The sequence below is a fragment of the Chrysochloris asiatica genome, unplaced genomic scaffold (assembly GCF_000296735.1).
Source record: "Chrysochloris asiatica unplaced genomic scaffold, ChrAsi1.0 scaffold00446, whole genome shotgun sequence".
Taxonomy (NCBI): Eukaryota; Metazoa; Chordata; class Mammalia; order Afrosoricida; family Chrysochloridae; genus Chrysochloris; species Chrysochloris asiatica.
This window is the reverse complement of record NW_006408964.1, coordinates 1,147,065-1,165,991: the sequence shown is the minus strand read 5'-3', so window position 1 is coordinate 1,165,991 and position 18,927 is coordinate 1,147,065. Positions and strand designations below refer to the sequence as shown.

At 43.9% G+C, this 18,927-nt stretch overlaps 1 pseudogene; it reads left to right on the top strand.

Moving 5' to 3' along the window:
* The first annotated feature begins 6,595 nt into the window (after window positions 1–6,595).
* LOC102831091 overlaps window positions 6,596–18,927 on the top strand; it is a 22,620-nt pseudogene continuing 10,288 nt past the window's right edge.

Sequence of the window (18,927 nt, the reverse complement as noted above, 5' to 3'; positions counted from 1 at the left end):
AAATTTGATGAATTTGACCTACACGTATGGATGCGGTAGCACAAAAGGGAACAAATACTTATAGCAAAGATCATTCCCACCCCCTCCATACACAGAGTAGACTGGGTTGGGTAAGTTGGACATTGGCTACACAAAATAGGGGTGCTACAAAGGCAAGAAGTGACTGAGTTACAAGCTTTCAAGAGTGAACCTAGATCCAGAGGGCATGAAGGAAGGCAGACTCTCCACTGAGTAATAACCAATCTGTCCAGGCAGGGCTGATGAAATGAAATGCCGATAGGTCTCTTGTGATACAATAGTAAATAATTGTTATCAGGACTGATTGTGAGGATTGGAAATGTAAAGGTAGACATTTTGTAGCAAGGAGGGAGTGATAAACTTTTCAGTCCAAGAGCGGAGGTCCCTGGGACCATCAAGGGAGAAGAGCAGAGAGCGGGACCCTACCCAGAGAAGCAGTGATGCATGAGATAGAGGCAGAGATGATGATGTAGGGAGATGGAGCAACTGGAGACTTTAGATCCAGAGAGGGAGAGTGACTGTGTGCTGAAGACCGGGGGCAGTCTTGTAGTATATACCTTTTGGTTGGGTGATGATGCATGAAGGGGATTGTAACCATGTCAATGAAATGATACACAATTGGATGAATGTAAAACTAATGTTCTCCTATGTAAATTAACACATTCACAATAAAACATTAAAAACATATAAATAGAAAATAAATTAACCTACGATACTTGGTCAAATATTTAATTAACTCACCCCCTAATGTACAGTCCTGGTGTGATGCTGCTGAATCAAGCACTGGCCTGTAAGGTCGGTGGTTCAAATCCACCAGCTGCTCCTTGGAAACCCTGTGCACAATCACTTGACCAACTTAACAGCACACAGTTTGGCAATTTCCTGCCAATCTAGTTTAACAGTCATTTAAAAATTATCTTCAGAAAAATTTTACTTGCATGTGATATTAATGATATTGTCTGAGGCTGTCTGCATTCAGTTGAGTCACCTCTCTTTGGAATGGACACACAAACGGATCTCTTCCAGTCAGTTGGCCAGATAGCTGTCTTCCAAATTTCTAGGCATGGATGAGTGCGTGCCTCCAGTGCCGCCTCACTTTCTTGAAAGATTTCAGTTTGTAGTCCATCGATTCCCAGTGCCTTGTCCTTTGCTAATGTATACTACGGTGTGGTTGACCCAAGCTATGGTATTTTCAATCACCTCATATGTATGTGAAAGCTGGACAGTGAATAAGGAAGAGCAGTAGAAGAATTGATGCATCTGAGTTATGGTGTTGGAGGAGAATATTGAAAGTGTCATGGGCTGCCAAAAGAATAAAGAGATCTGTGTTGGAAGAAGTGCAGCCAGAGTGCTCCTTGGAGGCCAGGATGGCCAGACTTCCTCTCTCATACTTTAGACATATTGTCAGGAGGGACCAGTCACTGAAGAAGGACATCATGTTTGGTAAGGTGGAGGGTCAGAGAAAAAGAGGGATTAGCAAAGTGGCAGCTTCAATGGGCTCAAGCGTGGCAACAATTGTGAGGTTGGCCCAGGACCTAGCACTGTTTCCTTCTGTTATACATAGGATTGCTATGAGTCGGTACCTACTCCATGGCACCTAACAACAACAACAATAGTGCACCTGTGACTTCTTCCTTCAGGATCATTGGCTCTAGATCATATGCTCCCTCTTGAAATGGTTGAACATTGACCCTTTCCTTTTGGTACAGTGCCTCTCTGTATTCCTTCCACCTTCTTTTGATGTTTCTTGCATCGTTCAATATTTTTCCCAGAGAATCCTTCAAAACCGCAAGTAGAGGTTTAAATTTTTTTTTCAGTTCCCTCAACTTGAGAAATGCTGAACGTGTTCTTCCTTTTTGGTTTTCTAAAGTTAAAAAAGGAGAAAGCCTTGACTGTGCTGGCATCTAGTGGTCAAACCTTGTTAGTGCAACTGAACTTTTTGGTCCCATCATCTCTCAGAGTCCTGGTGTGGCTCCGAGGGTTAATGAGCCAGACTGCAAAGTCGTTTGACCTGCAAGTTCAGTGGTTCAAGCTCACCAGCTGCTCCTCCGAAAGTCTATACAGGGTCACTATGGGTCGGAACTGATTCGATAGCACTTCACAACAACAACAACAACTTCCATCTCTCAGGGCACTTGTTCATGCTGTTAGGTGCCATCGAGTAGGTACTGACCCATAGCGACCTTATACACAGCAGAATGAAACACTGTTCAGTCCTGGACCAACCTCAATACTGTTGCCACGCTTGAGTCCATTGATGCTGACACTTGACCAATCCATCTCACTGGGGGTCTGCCTGTTCTTCTCTGACCCTCCACCCTACCAAACATGATATCCTTCTCCAGTGACTGGTCCCTCCTGACAATTTGTCTGAAGTATGAGAGATGAAGTTTGACCATACTGGCCTCCAAAGAGCATTCTGGCTGCACTTCTTCCAACACAGATCTGTTGGTTCTTTTGGCAGCCCATGGCACTTTCAATATTCTCCTCCAACGCTATAACTCAAAAGTGTCAGTCTTTGTATGGTCTTCCTTATTCACTGTCCAGCTTTCACATGCATATGAGGCTATTGAAAATACCATAGTTTGGGTCAGGCGCACCTTAGTCCTCAATCTGACATCTTTGCTGGTCAACACTTTAAAAAGGTCTTGTGCAGCAGGTATGCCTAATGCAATACATCGTTTGATTTCTTTCTTACCTTTTTAAAAATGTTTTATTGTGAATTATGTGATAGTTTACATGGGAGAACATTAGTTTTACATTCATCTGATCGTATATGGTTTAATTGCCATGGTTACAATCCCCTCCATGCATCATCAACCAACCAAATGGCATACAGTACAATCCTGCCCCCTGGTCATCAGCACACAGGCCCTCTCCCTCTCTGTGTCTCAAGTCCCTAACTGCTCCATCTCTCCACGTCATCGTCTCTGCCTCCATCTCAGGCATCACTGCTGCTCTGAGTAGGAGCCCACTCTCTGCTCTTCTTCCTTGATGGTCCTAGGGACCTCCCCTCCTAGACTGAAAAGTTACTCACTCCCCTCCTTGCTAGATAAAATCTACCTTTACATTTTCAACCATCACAATCAGTCCTGATAACAATTATTCACTATTGTATCACAAGAGACCTATCTGTAATTCATTTCATCAGCCCCATTTGGACAGATTGGATATTACTCAGTGGAGATTCTACCTTCCTTCATGCCCTCTGGATCTAGGTTCCCTCTTGAAAGCTTGTAAGCCAGTCACTTCTTGCCTTTGTAGCACCCCATCCCCCATTTTGTGTAGCCATTGTCCAAGTTTCCCATCCCTGTCTACTCTGTGTATGGAGAGGGTGGAAATGATCCTTGCTGTAAGGATTTGTTCCCTCTTTTGAGCTACTGCAGCCATAGTTGTGTCATTTGATTTCTTGACTGCTGCTTCTGAGAGTGTTGATGGTTGATCCAAGAACAATGAAATCTTTGACAACATCTATTTTTCTCCATTAATCATGATGTTATTTCTTGGTCCAGTGGTGAGGATTTTTGTTTTCTTTACATTGAGATGCAATCCATTCTAAAGGCTGTGCTCTATGACCTTCATCAGTAAGTATTTTAAGCCCTGTTTGCTCTCAGCAAGCAAGGTTGTATCATTTGCCTATTGCAGATTGTTAATAAGTGTTCCTCCAAACCTGATGTCACGTTTTTCTTCATATAATCCAGCTTCTCTGATTATTTGCTCCAGGCAGCTGGAGACCTAAGGTGTCCATCTTGAACCATTGTAAACTACAAGAGCTCTGACAGATATGTGGACCAAACATCTTTCATCTGTTTCCAAACTAACTAGTGATTCCACTTCCACCACCAACCTGGACCCTTGCATACATACACGTATGTAGAAGTTCAAGATTTGGACACCCGGAGTCATCTTCCTTTTGTGACCCTGAGAGCTGCCAACATCATAGAGTGTGAGAGTTGCCATTCCTGGCCTTGGTGCTTCATGTGGGATGGCAGCGTGTTGACCAGAGCAGGAAGATGGAGTGATCAGGGTGGAGACACTGGAACCTGGGCCAACAGAGGTCTTCTTGTCTGATGTCAACAATTTTCTTGACTTCCCCTAGATACTGTAGCATCTTTGGTGGAGTTCTAAAGCTATATTCCACCTGTCATACTGCTTTATGGGTTTGAAAAGCAGGAAAACTGTTTGTATGTAAAGGTCTGACTGTTGGGGATAGGGTGGTTATATGTGGTGGTGGTGCTTTTGTGATGCCACCAAACATATGAACCTAAGCTTAGTGAGTCTAGCCAGATTCTGTGAGGAGACTTAAGTCCCATTTTTTGTTTTCTTTTGGTTCCTCAGTGGGAAATGCTTTACCTTGAAGATTTCAGGTGTGTGAAAAGCATGAACTCTCCAGTCTAGTTCCTTGTGCTCCACCATATGCCTACTTAATGTCGCTAAGTGTCACGAAGTCAGCTGTTGGATTTGAACCTTATGGTTAGAAGTCCAGTGCTTATCCTACAGAGCCACACGAGGACTAGAGCTGGTATTTAATTCCCATAAAGGTTTGCTGTTGTACATAATCTTGAATTACAATCTAAAATTATCGTGTTTTCTTTTGCTACAGAAACCTAACAGAAGAGATGTGTACATGTAGTTTGTAGGGTTACAGTTTCCACTGAAAGACAATTTCTAGATCTGGTCTGTTTCTACTTAGATTTGGTGGGTTTGGTTTTTTTTTTTCAATTTAGCTGATATGACCTTCTCAAACGAGGAGGAATGTTTATTTTATCTGGTGTTAAAAAGTCACAGATAGGATCACAGTAAGACACACTTTGATGGCATAACAACTAAATTCTTACATAACGCCAGAACACTGTGTCCGTGTGACTGTACAGCGACCCTGTACAGGGTTTCCGAGGCTGTAAATCTTTATGGGAGCAGAACGCCTCATCTTTCTCCAGCGGAACAGATGATAGTTTCGAACTGCTGACCTTGCGGTTCACAGCTCAATTCGTAACCACTACAGTACCAGATCTCCTTTTAGTCTCTATCAGTGTGAATCATGCCATTGGAGAAAGACAGGTGATAAGCAAGCGATGACAATCCCTGAAACAGAAGCCAAACGAGATACCTAAACAATTCAAGATGGGGAAATGTTTATGAAGAGTGAAGAAACTATGTCTGCCAAAAGCAGTAAAACTGTTTCCAAGAGTGAAATCTGAACTTTGATAGCCTACAAGCATATATTGGATGACTGATATCCGTATTTCTCTTCATAGTCTCGTTGAAGAAACCCTATGCTTTTCTCCATAGAGGGAAAAAGAATCTTAACCAGATTCCAAATGCTAGAGAATCCACTGAACACCATGATAATACTCAGAGAGAGTCCACTATGTTTCCGCACGGAACCATTTCTGTAATGCACCAAACCCGAATAAATACCGCAAGTGGAAATTTGAGTTCTCTTTGGGCTTCCTTCTACCCCAGTGTCAAGCAAGTGTGGACTCCATCTCCCGTAGGCTGGTTCCACCCCACCACCCGCAGGGGCCCCTCTCTCCAACGCTCCGTTGTCTCTTCTTCGCCTTCCCAGAGAATAAAGGTCGGTGGCAGGAGGGCTGCGGAAGTCCTTAGATCCTCTGGTGACGTGGTGTGCGTCCCAGGGTCCCGTGGTGTGCGTCCTTACGTAGCAAAATGCTCTTCTCATTCCCCAGAGTGAGGGAACCCCGGTCGGTGAGTGTGGAATCTCCTTTACCCGGTTACAATTCTCCCTTATATTCTTGGCCTAGATTTTGGTGTGTTTTCCTGTTTGTAATTTAAGCCTTTCCCCTGGGACACGCCCACTGACTCCGCCCATCTCCCTTCCGCTTCCGGTCTCACACGTGGAGCAGGGAGAGGAGCCCAGCCTGCGACTCCGCTCCACAAAGGACCAGGATTGGAGGCGCGGATGGCCGCTGTGTGTCTGTTCCCAACGTGCCCCGAGCTCCGCGTCCACTCTCCTCCCTCGGCCTGAATCCACGGAGCTCCGGGTCCTGTCGGGAACCTGCTCTTAGACTTCCCGAAGGTGGAGCGCGGGAATGGTGAGTCCATGGGCGTCCTGGGATCGGCACTGCACCGCTGTCCTCAGGGTCGGCTGTTGAAGCCCACCAGCCGCTCCTAGGAAACCTGATGGAGGATCGATATGGGTGGGACCAAATCAGTGGAACATGGAAATATAAGGGTGTTATGAGTCCCAATTCACTGGAACGTGATGGCTTTGGGATTGTAGATAACTGGGGTGTCCGCCCTCTTCAGTGGGGAAATCTGGACGTGAATCCTTGTGGGGTCATCTCTGTGCTGAAGGACTGCCTTTCTGCACTGTCTCGGAGTTGTTAGGGCCTCCCCTGCCCCACCTACTGCTTCCTGATTGTGGAGGTTCCCATTGGTCTATGGAAGGAGATAGAATGGCTTATTCACAACAGGAATGTGATCTGATCATCTCTCTCATTTCTGGTGTATTTTCTAATTGTTGTAAACCATACACAGAGAGGGATAGACTGCTGTCGTTCACAGTAAAATTTTGGAGAGTCTATTTCAGGGTGCGCAGAGTTTTTGTGACAAGATGCAGTCAGTGAGTTAGTGAATGTCATCAGTGAAGGGACTAAACCAGTCCGTGTTTTTTGAGCAGATCTCGCGAGAGCACAGAACCTGGTGTTAATGTACCTGTGGATTCTACGGGTCTCGGGAATGGCAACCTCACCTTTTGTTCTTAGACATGTTGGAGTCTGTTCTGCTTTGCTGACCGAGACTGTGTGGGATGTTTTAGGGTACAGTGACCATTGAAGATGTGGCTGTGGTCTTCACCCACGAAGAGTGGGATTTGCTGGATCCTGCTCAGAGGAAACTCTACAGAGACGTGATGATGGAAACCTTGAGAAACCTGGCTTCAGTCGGTATGAATGGAATCATCCTTTTTTTTTTTTTTATTCCTTTAGTGAACAAAAATATTTTACTCCCCAACTGTGCTTGTTTATATGGAATGAACAATGGGAACACCCTATAAAATAAACGGCATGGTCTCCTTCTATATAGAGCTCATGCATCCAGGATTCCCCTAATACAAAGCTCTGTGCACTAAACTCAGCTTTCTATTGTGAATAAAAAAAAGCCTTGGGCCTCTTTAAGTGCCATCAGCATAGCATTGACTTCAGGGGACACTTTCATGCACTGAGAGACTTGACCTGTGGGTGCTTTTCTGAGAGTTGTATTGGGTTTCTGATAAGTTTGATGTCATGATTTTGATGCAAATGAACTCACACCTGTCAATCTTCTGAGCTTCTAGGGAACAGAGCACTATCTCAGTGGGTGACACGGAATCTTTCATTGGTCATCAAGGTCTTCCTTGCGATGTACATTTCTCCATGAGCTCCATGCTGTTGTGAACTGCCATCACCTCGGTTTCAACGCTTAGGGAACTTGTGTACATTTTCCTAGAGGCGACTAGGGATTTTTCCTACACCACCACACTGGGTCTCCTGAGCTCCATGTTAGCTCTACCCATTTGTTTTCTCAGAGAAGCTAAGGAAAATCTGAGGAGACTGGAAATAAGAGTCATTGAGGCCCATGTGTCAGGAAGCCCAAGGAAATGTAATTTTAGCCCATGAATGAAGGATATCAGTCAGCTTCAAAAAGTTTCTTTTGGCTTGCAGACCCAACTTCACAGATACCTAAATTGATTCTGTTGATTTTAGTTGTCCAGAAGGACACGGAGAGCCTTTGCCTTTGTAATGTTACATTTGTGGTATATCTAATTCTTTTCTACTTAAGTCTCCTAATGATAGTTGTGTATGGTAATGTCCCTCTCCATCCTGATAAAAGTATGCATTTTAAGACTTGTCAAATTGCTGGAATAGCAAAATGGGGCTGAGTCTTTTTTACTATGAACCTCTGTTTCCTCTAATCATTCCCATTTGATTCTAATTATGGACTTTAAAATGAATGATTGGATCAGTAGCCGGAAGCATTAATGATGGAGGAGAGTTACCCAGTGAGCATTAATCATACAATTTCTGAAGAGTAACACCTGGTTATTATGCAGGTTCAGTCATGGAGTCACATGGCTGGAAGGATCACCTTGACAACCAGGGGAGACATTTGAGGTGAGTGTGATTGAAACAACAGAAATTAGTGCTTCACAAAATCTCAGGAGGTGTCATAACATCAAAATACACTGAAATGAGGGGACTCCAAATAGTTCATGGAGAACTCCATCGTCTTTCAATTGCATCATTCTGTGAACAATTTTAATTGAGTAATTGCTGGACAAGCAAAGGTTGCATATGCATTTCCCAGCAGTGAAATCTCTTTCCTTTTAAATTGTGAGTCAATTAAGAAACTGTCAGTAGTGTGCCATTCAGATATGGTGGCAGGCTCGGCAGCTCTAAATATTTGTTGATCTCCAGGGTCCTACAACATATCCGGTCTATGATGTAAGACTCTTGGTATCCATGAAGGTGTCTGGTGTTGCAGGAGTGTCTAGAGAGACACATTCATATTGGTGGTTTGCTCACCATCCTTGAATGCAGTACCAGTGATTGTTTCTTCACCAAATCAAATTCTGTTGAAACAACAGTTTTGATTGCTATGTAAGCTGGACACTTCTCTCATTTATGTTGGAAATTGCTGAGTCTTTCCAAAGTAGTTTGAATCCCTAAAGCCGACGGATGTATACGTGTTGTGTTTGCTGAGTCAGTTCTGACTTTTAGCAACCCTTTGTTGACTTTCCAAGGAGTAGCTTTTGTTACATGCCATGAAGTCATTCTACTTTGTGGTTCAAATCTAGCTTGCTTTCTAGCGTTAATCCTTCATCAGGACCTATGTATATACGTATATGTGTATAATCCTAGCTGTAAAACCATGGGTTCCGTGAAAATTCACCTAAGAACGTTTTTGTAAGTATAAATCAGAGAAATTTTTAAAGCATATTTCACTTGGACACAATGAGCAGCAAGTTTTACACATTAACGGAAATGGTAGTGTTGTCCTAGTCATCTTGAGACAATTCAGGGAAAAGCCATGCATGTTCACTGTGTTGGGTAATGCTGTCATGCCACAACATTTGTTTGCAACAAGATAAATGACTATATTTTCTTGTCTCCTTATTGACAGTGGAGTAGTTTGCAGAGGACACCACTGTTTTACATTTACACTACCTGTTTTTAACAGAACTGGTGCATTCGAGAACCTGGATGAATGTTCTGAAGGCAACCAGTGTGGGGAAACCTCCAGCCCGATTCCTGGTCTTTCTGTGCACCAAGTAGATCCCACAGAAGTAGATCCTTTTGAATGCTGTGAGGATGGAGATGCCTTCCTGGATCATTCCCTAGAGAACAATCGTAGTAGAGCTCACACTGGAAGCAGTACCTGTCAGTGTCCACACTGTGGAGAAGACTGCAGGTGTCCTTCTCACCTGACCACGCCTGTGAGAACTCATAATGGGAAAAATACCCATAAATGTAAGATATGTGGGAGAGGCTTCCTTTGTATGTTGACCCTTAAGAATCCTGTCTCAGCAATCACCAGTATTGAAGGGTATGAATTCATCAAGTGGATGGAAAGTTTCTGTAGTTTCTCACCAGTTAGGACACCTTTGGATGGTCATCAATCCAAATGTAAAGAATGTTTTAGAATGCATACTAGTCCTTCATCTCTCATTTTAAACAATAATTCTCATAAGAGAGAGAAGCCTTCTGAATATAAGAAAGCAATTCCCGAGGCTTCCTCCCTCACTCTAGATGTAAGTAGTCACTGTGGAGAGATGCCTTATCAATGTAAAGAGTGTGGGAAAACTTTTAGAGAATCCTCATACCTGAGTGCACGTAGAAGAATCCACAGTGGAGAGAGGCCCTATGAATGTAAGGAGTGTGGAAAAGCCTTTATTTCATCCAGTGCCCTCACTGCACATATGCGAATTCACAGTGGAGAGAGGCCCTACGAATGTAAGGAGTGTGGGAAATCCTTTACTCAACGGTCAAGCCTCACAGCACATAGAAGAATCCACAGTGGAGAGAGGCCCTATGAATGTAAGGAATGTGGAAAAGCCTTTATTTCATCCAGTGCCCTCACTGCACATATGCGAAAACATAGTGGAGAGAGGCCCTACAAATGTAAGGAGTGTGGGAAATCCTTTACTCAACGGTCAAGCCTCATGACACATAGAAGAATCCACAGTGGAGAGAGGCCCTATGAATGTAAGGAGTGTGGGAAATCCTTTACTCAACAGTCAGGCTTCATATCACATAGAAGAATCCACAATGGAAAGAGGCACTATGAGTGTAAAGAATGTGGAAAAGCCTTTATTTCATCCACTGTTCTCACTGTACATATGCGAATTCATAGTGGAGAGAGGCCCTTTGAATGTAAGGAGTGTAGGAAATCCTTTACTCAACGGTCAACCCTCATAGCACATAGAAGAATCCACAGTGGAGAGAAGCCCTATGAATGTAAGGAGTGTGAGAAATCCTTTACTCAAATATCAAGTCTCACAGCACATAGAAGAATCCACAGTGGAGAGAGGCCCTATGAGTGTAAAGAATGTGGAAAAGCCTTTATTTCATCCACTGCCCTCACTGCACATAAGCGAATTCATAGTGGAGAGAGGCCCTATGAATGTAAGGAGTGTGGGAAAGCCTTTATTCAAGTAGCACATCTCACAGCTCATAGAACAATCCATAGTGGAGAGAGACCTCATGAATGCAAGGATTGTGGGAAATCCTTTCATCGACTCTCAGACCTCATAATACATAGAAGAATCCACAGTGGAGAGAGACCCTATGAATGTAAGGAATGTGCAAAATCCTATACTCAACGGTCAGACCTCACAAGACATAGAAGAATCCACAGTGGAGAGAGGCCCTATGAATGTAAGGAGTGTGGAAAAGCCTTTATTTCATCCACAGATCTCAAGGCACATATGCGAATTCATAGTGGAGAGAGGCTCTATGAATGTAACATGTGGGAAAGCCTTTCTCCGAGAGTCAACCCTCAGAACACACAGAAGAATCCACAGTGGAGAGAGGCCCTATGAATGTAAGGAGTGTGGGAAATCCTTTACTCAAGGGTCAAGCCTCACAACACCTAGAAGAATCCACAGTGGAGAGAGGCCATATAAATGTAAAGTATGTGGGAAAATCTTCGATAGTTATTCATCCCTCTATAAACATATGCAAACTCACAGTCCATAGAGGCCCCATGAATGTAAGGAATGTGGGACGGCCTTTAAGGATTCCTCACACCACATTACACATGTGCAGACTCACAGTGGAGACCTGCTTTAATGAATTTACACAGTGTGGGAAAGTGTACACTCATTGTACAGAGTGGTGATTTCCAGGGTCTCTAAGCAGAGTCTCCGCCATTGCAGCGTCCTGGCCTCCACCAGCTGTACATTCGTCCCCTTTTTGTTTGCACTTGGTTTGAAATTAATATTCCACCTGTATATGTGACTAGTGTTGCAGTGTGGAATGACGCCAAAATCCTGTCACACACACCTCCACTGCCTTAGCCCTGGCTCTCCACCAACCTTCTTCCATTACAGCTCTGTGCTGTGGTCCTGAGGCAAGTGGGAGCTGTTGGGAGGGAGAGGGTTTGAGAGGGCGCCCATCTTGCACAACCCTAAGTCATCAGGAAGGACTTGAGGTATTCTGACTGTGTGCAGACCACACATTAAGCATCTGCTCCCAAACTGCCCAGAGCTCAGCTTTCCCTTTGGATCTTCTTTCTGAATTGGCCTTTGGTGATAGTGTCCTAGACCCCCATAAGGAGGAGCAAAGAAATGGTGAGTTTTGTAGGGATTTGGGTATGACTGGGAATTTAACTGATGGGAGTGGGTTTGGGTTTATTGACAATTGGGCCATCTTTCCTCTCACTGTGTGAGGCTTGGTAAGAATTTCTTTAGGGATCACCATTGTGTGGACTTAATACTTAGATGGGTATGTATTTGGGTATTTTTTATGCTTTCTGAATGCCTCCAGGTAGATGTGATCAGGAAATGGACTTCCCTTTTCACTCTTCTTCCTGAGAAGTTTCAGGATACCACTGTTGGTCGTTTTGTTATAACTTAGGATTTAATTTTTGGCCTATTTCCTCTTTTGTCTGCTTGTCCCACTCTACAATCTCTGTTCAGGCCTTTTTTTCTAGTTGGAAACTATCTCTAAATTTTGAGGAGATCTATGTGCATGCTTAGAACCCTCCGAGGGTCGGGCTGGGTTGTCCCGCAGCTCAGGCAGCCCTATAATCACCAGAATGGAGGTGCGCAGACAGCAAGGGACCGATGAACAGCTACCAAAAGAAAGAATGTTAACACCTTTATCTCAGCAGCTGCCAGGCATCTGTGGCCGCTCTGATCCTCTCCCTGCTTGGTCTCACCCAAGATGGCGGCTCCTGGGGCAGCCGAGCATTCCAGACTAGAAAGCAATTGATTTCTTGCTTCTGCAACAAATTCCCCAGCTGTGAGCCTTCCAACCTTCTAAATAATTCCTTTTTATGTGATTCAGAGTTCTGGGACCATCCCCTGAGCCTGCTTTGTCAGGTATTTTGTGTTGTTGTTGTTGGCGGACCTCTTTACTACACATCCACACGATCCGCCATCTTGTTTGTTCTCAAGGTAGAAGTTTTGTAATGAAAGCAGAGGAGTAGTTCATCTTACAACCCAGAAACAGGAGCGTAAGACCACCAAGGGAGAAGAGCACAGGTGGGATTCGGCATCCTATCCAGAGACACAGTGACACCAGAGATGGAGGCAGAGATGATGGCATGAAGAGATAGAGCTGCTGAGCATTCCAGACTCATGGAAAAGAAAGACTGAGTGCTGGAGTCCAGGAGGCATGCTTCCAGAATGTGCCCTTTGGTTGTTTAAGTTATTGTATATTCTTGAGTGAAGAAGAAAGAGGAAAAAAAGTGTCATCTGATACAATTAGATAAACTTGACCTACACCTATAAATGCAGTAGCTCAAAAGAGGAAACAAATCCTTGCTGCAAAAATTATTCCCTACCCCTCCACACAAAGAGTAGACAGGGATGGGCAGTTTGGACATTGACTACCCAAAATAGGGGAAGGGATACAAAGGCAAGAAGTGACTGGCTTACAAGCTTTCTAAGAGTGAACCTAGATCCAGAGGATGTGGAGGAAGGTGGATTCTCCATTGAATAGTATCCAGCCTGTGCATGAAGGGCTGATGAAATGAAATACAGATGGGTCTCTTATGATGCAATAGTGAATAATTGTTATCAGAACTGATTATGAGGGTTGGAAATGTAAAGGTAGATATCAGCAAGGAGGGGAGTGATTAACTTTTGAATCTAGGAGTGGAGGGTCCTGGGACCATCAATGGAGAAGAGCAGAGAGCAGGACCCCAGTGAGGCCTGAGATGGAGGCAGAGAAGGTGATGTGGAGAGATGGAGTGGCTGGGGACTTGAGATCCAGAGACGGAAAGGGGCTGCGTGATGAGGACCGGTGGCGGGGGGTTTCGGCTTGTAAGGTACACCGTTTTGTTTGGTGATGATGCATGGACTGGATGGTAACTATGGCATTGAAACTATATATGATAGAATGACTGTAAAGCGAATGTTCTCCCATGTAAACTATCATACAATTCACAATAAAACTTTTATTTAAAAAATGTAAAATTATTAACACAATGTCTGTAACCCAGTGGACTGCTCAATAAATGTAAAACGCAAAAAGAAAAAAGTGTATTGGAAGGTAGAGTTCCAACTGAATAGTTTTGTCTAGACACATCTGGTGAAAATAGATGGAGATATGATTCTTATGATTCAGTCATTAGTAATGGTTATCATGACTACTCATGACTGTCAAAACTGTAGAGGTAGAAATTTTGGAATAAAAGTGGAGGGGTAGTTCAGCTTACAACCCAGAAACAGGAGCCTAGGACCACCAGGGGAGAAGAGCACAGGTGGAATTCAGGACCCTATCCAGAGACACAGTGATGGCAGAGATGGAGGCAGTAACCCAAAAGGGAACAAATCCTTACAAGAATCATTCCCACCCCCTCCACACACAAAGTGTAGTCAGAGATGGGCAACTTGGACATTGTATACCCAAATACCAGATGGGTGTGTGTGGGGGGCACTACAAAGGCAAGAAATGACTGGCTTACAAGATTTCAAGAGGGAACCTAGAGCTAGGAGGCATGGAGGAAGGCGGTATCTCCAGTGAGTACTATCCAATCTGTCTGAGCAGAGCTCATGAAATGAAATGTGGAAGGGTCACTTGTGATACAATAGTGAATGATTGTCATCAGGACTGATTGTGAGGGCTGGAAATGTAATGATAGACGTTTTGTAGCAAGGAAGGGAGTGATTGACTATCCAGTGTAGGAGCGGAGGTATCTGGGACCATCAACGGAGAAGAGCCGAGAACAGGACCCTACCCAGAGAAGCAGCAAGGCCTGAGATGGAGGCAGAGACAATGACATGAAGTTATGAAGAGACTGGAGACTTTGGGTCCAGAGAGGGAGAGGGACTGTGTGCTGAAAAATGGCCGGGGGAGAGAGGAGTGTGTAGGGGATGGGTTTATAGGGTCTACCCTTTGGTCAGTTGATGATGCATTGGAGAGGATCGGAACTATGGCAATGAAACGATCTAAGGTGGAATGAATGTAAAACTAAAGTTCTCCCATGTAAAATATATAATTCACAATAAAACATGGAAAAAAAATAAGTGGAGGGGTAGTTCATCTTACAACCCAGAACAGGAGCCTGGGACCACCAAGGGAGAAGAGCACAGGTGGAATTCAGCATCCTATCCAGAGACACAGTGACACCAGAAATGGAGGCAGAGATGATGGCATGGAGAGATAAAGCCCCTGAATATTCCAGCCTCATGAAAAAGAAAGACTGAGTGCTAGAGGCCAGGAGGAATGTTTCCAGAATGTGCCCTTTGGTTGTTTAAATTATATTATATTCATTAGTGATTTTGTGTACATCCCCCTCCCTCAAAACAACCCCAACTGAAACCAAAAGAGAGTTAATAGAAGCAAATGCTGTTGAATGATCATGCATGGAGTAGATTGTAATCATTGCAATGAAAGGATGGTATAAAACCGATGATCTCCCACTTAAGCTATCCATAAATTCAAAATAAAAACTTAAGGACAAAAATGGAAGGAATACACAAGAGTTACTGTTCTAAAGAGAAGTGTTCTATGTTGAACCATTTGAAGAAGTGACATATAGGATGGTATTGAAAGAAACAAACCAAGCTTCACAGAAGGTATCGGCAAAACCAAGGCTCAAAGATGATGGAATATAAATTCAAATGTTTTATCAAATATGCAGCGACGGGGGCACTCATTTCTGTGAAAAAAGGTGGAACACAGTTGCCTTGCCAAATGATTGCGAGCGATCCATAGTACTCTGATTGGAAAAGATCTCATTGCAAAGACTTGTGACCCACCAAAATGTGGACATCGCCACATGATAGCATTAGTATCATGATAGTAAAATTTTGCAGAAGATATTTTAAATGATTGTAGAATTGCATTCTCTTTCAGGGAGCTTCCAAAATTTTATGCCAGATTCCAAAGAGAATGTGTTATTAGAGATGCCATTACTAATATGTGATGGATCTTGGTTGAAAGAAGAGAGTATATGAAAGATGTTTGTTTACCTGTGCTTTATTGACTATACAAAGACACTCATCTGAGCGGGTCCTAAGAAACTATAGATCACATTGCAAAACATGGGTACTCCCGAACACTTAATTGTACTTAAGTGAAATGTGTACAGAGACCAAGAGGCCAGGCACTCAAGAAATAGTGGTCAAGAAGTCAAATGGCCTATTGTTGTAGGCCAAACTGCTGCAAAAAGACCTCTTTGAAGTAGACACGTGTGAGCGTGATGAAAGGCAATATACAAAGAGGAAGAGGGAAGTATACAAGTAGACTAAGTGTGGCAGATGAATAATGAAGACTGGAGAAGAAAATAGGAGGTTTGCATGGGCTAAAGGGAAGATGTACAGAACCTGGGAACAAGAGTGTTCTGTGATTGAGATGAAAAATGGTTTCTGTCTGCATTAGGGATATTTAATTCCCCTGCGTACTACTGTAAAACAGATATATGTGTGATGGAGTGGATACCGTAATTATGATTGCAGAGATCTTGTATGCCTGGGGGAGGGGACAAAACACCTGTTTGAGTTGTGAAACAACAAAATGTCAATTGGATGACTAAGGTGCACCTGACACAAGTCATGGTATTTTCAGTTGCACGCGAAAGTTGGACAATGTGTAAGGAAGATTGCACAAGAGACAATATTATTTTTATTTTGGTCGTGTTAAAGAATACTGAATATCCAATGGACTGCCAAAAGATTAAATACATCTGTGTTGAAAACGAACATCTAGAATGCTACTTAAAAGCAAGGAAAACTAGACCTTGTCCCTCTTCTGACATGGTGTCATGAGGGAACAGTCCCTAGAGAAGGAAATCCTGCTTGCTGAAGTCTAGGGTCAGTGAAAAAGAGGAAGATGGGTTGACAAGGTTTCAGCCACAATGGAGCTGAACTAACAATTGTGAGGATGACCTAGAATCCAGCATTATTTCATTCGGTTGTGCATCGGGTCGTTATTTCAAGAGGTAGTGTATTATGGAGAACTGATGCTATTGTAAGAACTACAAGTACATCCAGGTCATTAGCGAAAAACCAGATTCCAGTAAGTAATGGAATACCAACGGAAATGTCTCATCAAAATGATGCAGTGCAGGGAGTATTGTCTATGCCAAATCATTCTGAAGAGAGCTTCCTGGCCAAAAAGACCTAAGAGATCCATATGTGTGCCCATTCCACATAAAAGGGTCCCAACATAATGTGGGAATTATCTAACAATATCCTTAACTTGACACATCAGTGAAAATAGCTAAAGATAAGTGAAGAACGATTTCAGGTGTAGATCTAGAAGGGAGGGAGCTGTCAGAAATTACAGCCAGATTTAGAAAAGGACCTTGAGGCGGGGATATCATAGCGGACATTAAATGGATTTTGAGTGTAAACCACCAAAGGGCGACCATTGTACCTGTTTCATTGGAAACATATTGAAGAAGTCCTAGACTCTAGAATGAAATAAAGAAATCCTTAGCCAGATCACAAATCCAAGGAAGAACTACTTCATCTCCTGGTCTTAAACGAGCGTGCTCTGTGTTTCTGTAGGGAACAACTTGTAAACTGCACCTAACAGTCCAACAACCGGAAGCTGGGGGATGGGTCATTAGTGAGCTTACTAATGAACTCATGATTCCGCTTTGTTTTTATGGACTGTTGGCGTGGTTCAATAGCACTCATCGTCCTGAGGGCCCTGCCCCCACTCCTTTGCGCATGCTCAGATGGGACCTCTATCTACCCCCTTCCGGAACCCTCCGGATTTGTTGCAAGGAGCAATGTGGTACCTAAAGTTTGTTACTCCCCTGCAGCTGACCCAAAAAGGAGTAGACTATTTTGGAGTATTGAGATGCCGAATGGGGAGTAGGACTTCCATGTGTGCCATTGTGGCTGAGCAAACGGGAGAACAAGGTTTTATGGCGATATTGGGCTTGGAGTTTGGGGCTGAGGAATCCCGAAGGTTTTGTGGACCGATTGACGCAAGATCAGGATCTTCGTGGCATTTTGTCTCCAACAGGCACCGGTAGTTTCTTAAATTGGTGAATTTCAGCGATTATCATGTAATGTTAGAATTTGATTTCATTCTAGCTGTAATTTCACTTTGATTTCACTCCTGCTCAATGCCCCGTTTCAGGAGAAGATTGGCCAGAAACTACAGCCGGTGTGTGGGGTCTCCCAGCCCCTTCCATGGTCTCATCCTGTCATCCCCTCCCAGCGCAATGCTTTACAGCCCTGCAGTGCCCGTGTCCCCTGGGGGTTTGTGAGAAATGCCTATTCCCAGCTCCCAGGGTCTCTAAGCAGAGTCTCCACCATTCCAGCCTCCTGACCTCTACCTGCTGCACATTAGTCCTGCTTTTGTTAGGATTTTGTTTGGGATTGGAATTCCCCCTAGAGATATGATTAGGAATGCAGTCTGGGAGAAAGCAAAAAACCTTTATGAACTCTGTTAACCCTGTTTCTCCCCCATCTTTCTTCCATTTCAGCTGGCCAGTCTAGTCGCGAGTCAATGGGAGCCGCGCGGGGACCATCTTGCACACCCCTAAGTCATCAGGAAGGACTTGAGGTATTCTAACTTTGTGTGGAGCAGACATTAAGCATCTGCTCCCAATTGCCCAGGGCTCAGCTTTGACTTCGGACCCTCTTTATGAAGTGACCTTTGGTGATAGTGTCCTAGACCCCAATAAGGGGGAGCAACGAAATGGTGAGTTCTCTAGGGATTTGGTTATGACTGAGAATTCAGTTGATGGAAGTGGGTTTGGATTTACTGACAACTGGGCCATCTTTCCTCTCAGTGTGTGAAGCTCTGTACGAATTTCTTTGGGGATCACCTTTGTGTGAGGGGCTGGGGTTCCTCAGTGAAGAATAAAGGTGGCAGATAAGACCCAAGGACTGAACCCTAGCAGGCACCCTGAGATCCTGTTGCTCAGTCACTAGGCCCTTCCTCTGTGCAGATGTGGCTCTTCAGAATCTAGCTGATGGAATCGCTTTCCTTATGTGAGTCTCCTGGCTGACACCAGGGAGGATTACCATCCCCACGCTGGGCCTAGTGCTCTATGTAGAATGAGAGTCACCAGATCAGAGCTGAACCCTGGAACAGCTGTTGATGCTGGATTGTGCGGCCTGGCCCACCAGAGCCAGCCTTATCCCACATTGTTTGACCTCCCCCAAATACAGAAGTATTTTCTGTGCAGTTTTCACGATTTAAATTATTCTTATTTGTAAATATGTATAGGTAAGAAATTATTTGCAACGTTTTAAATTTTAACATAGTTGCATTT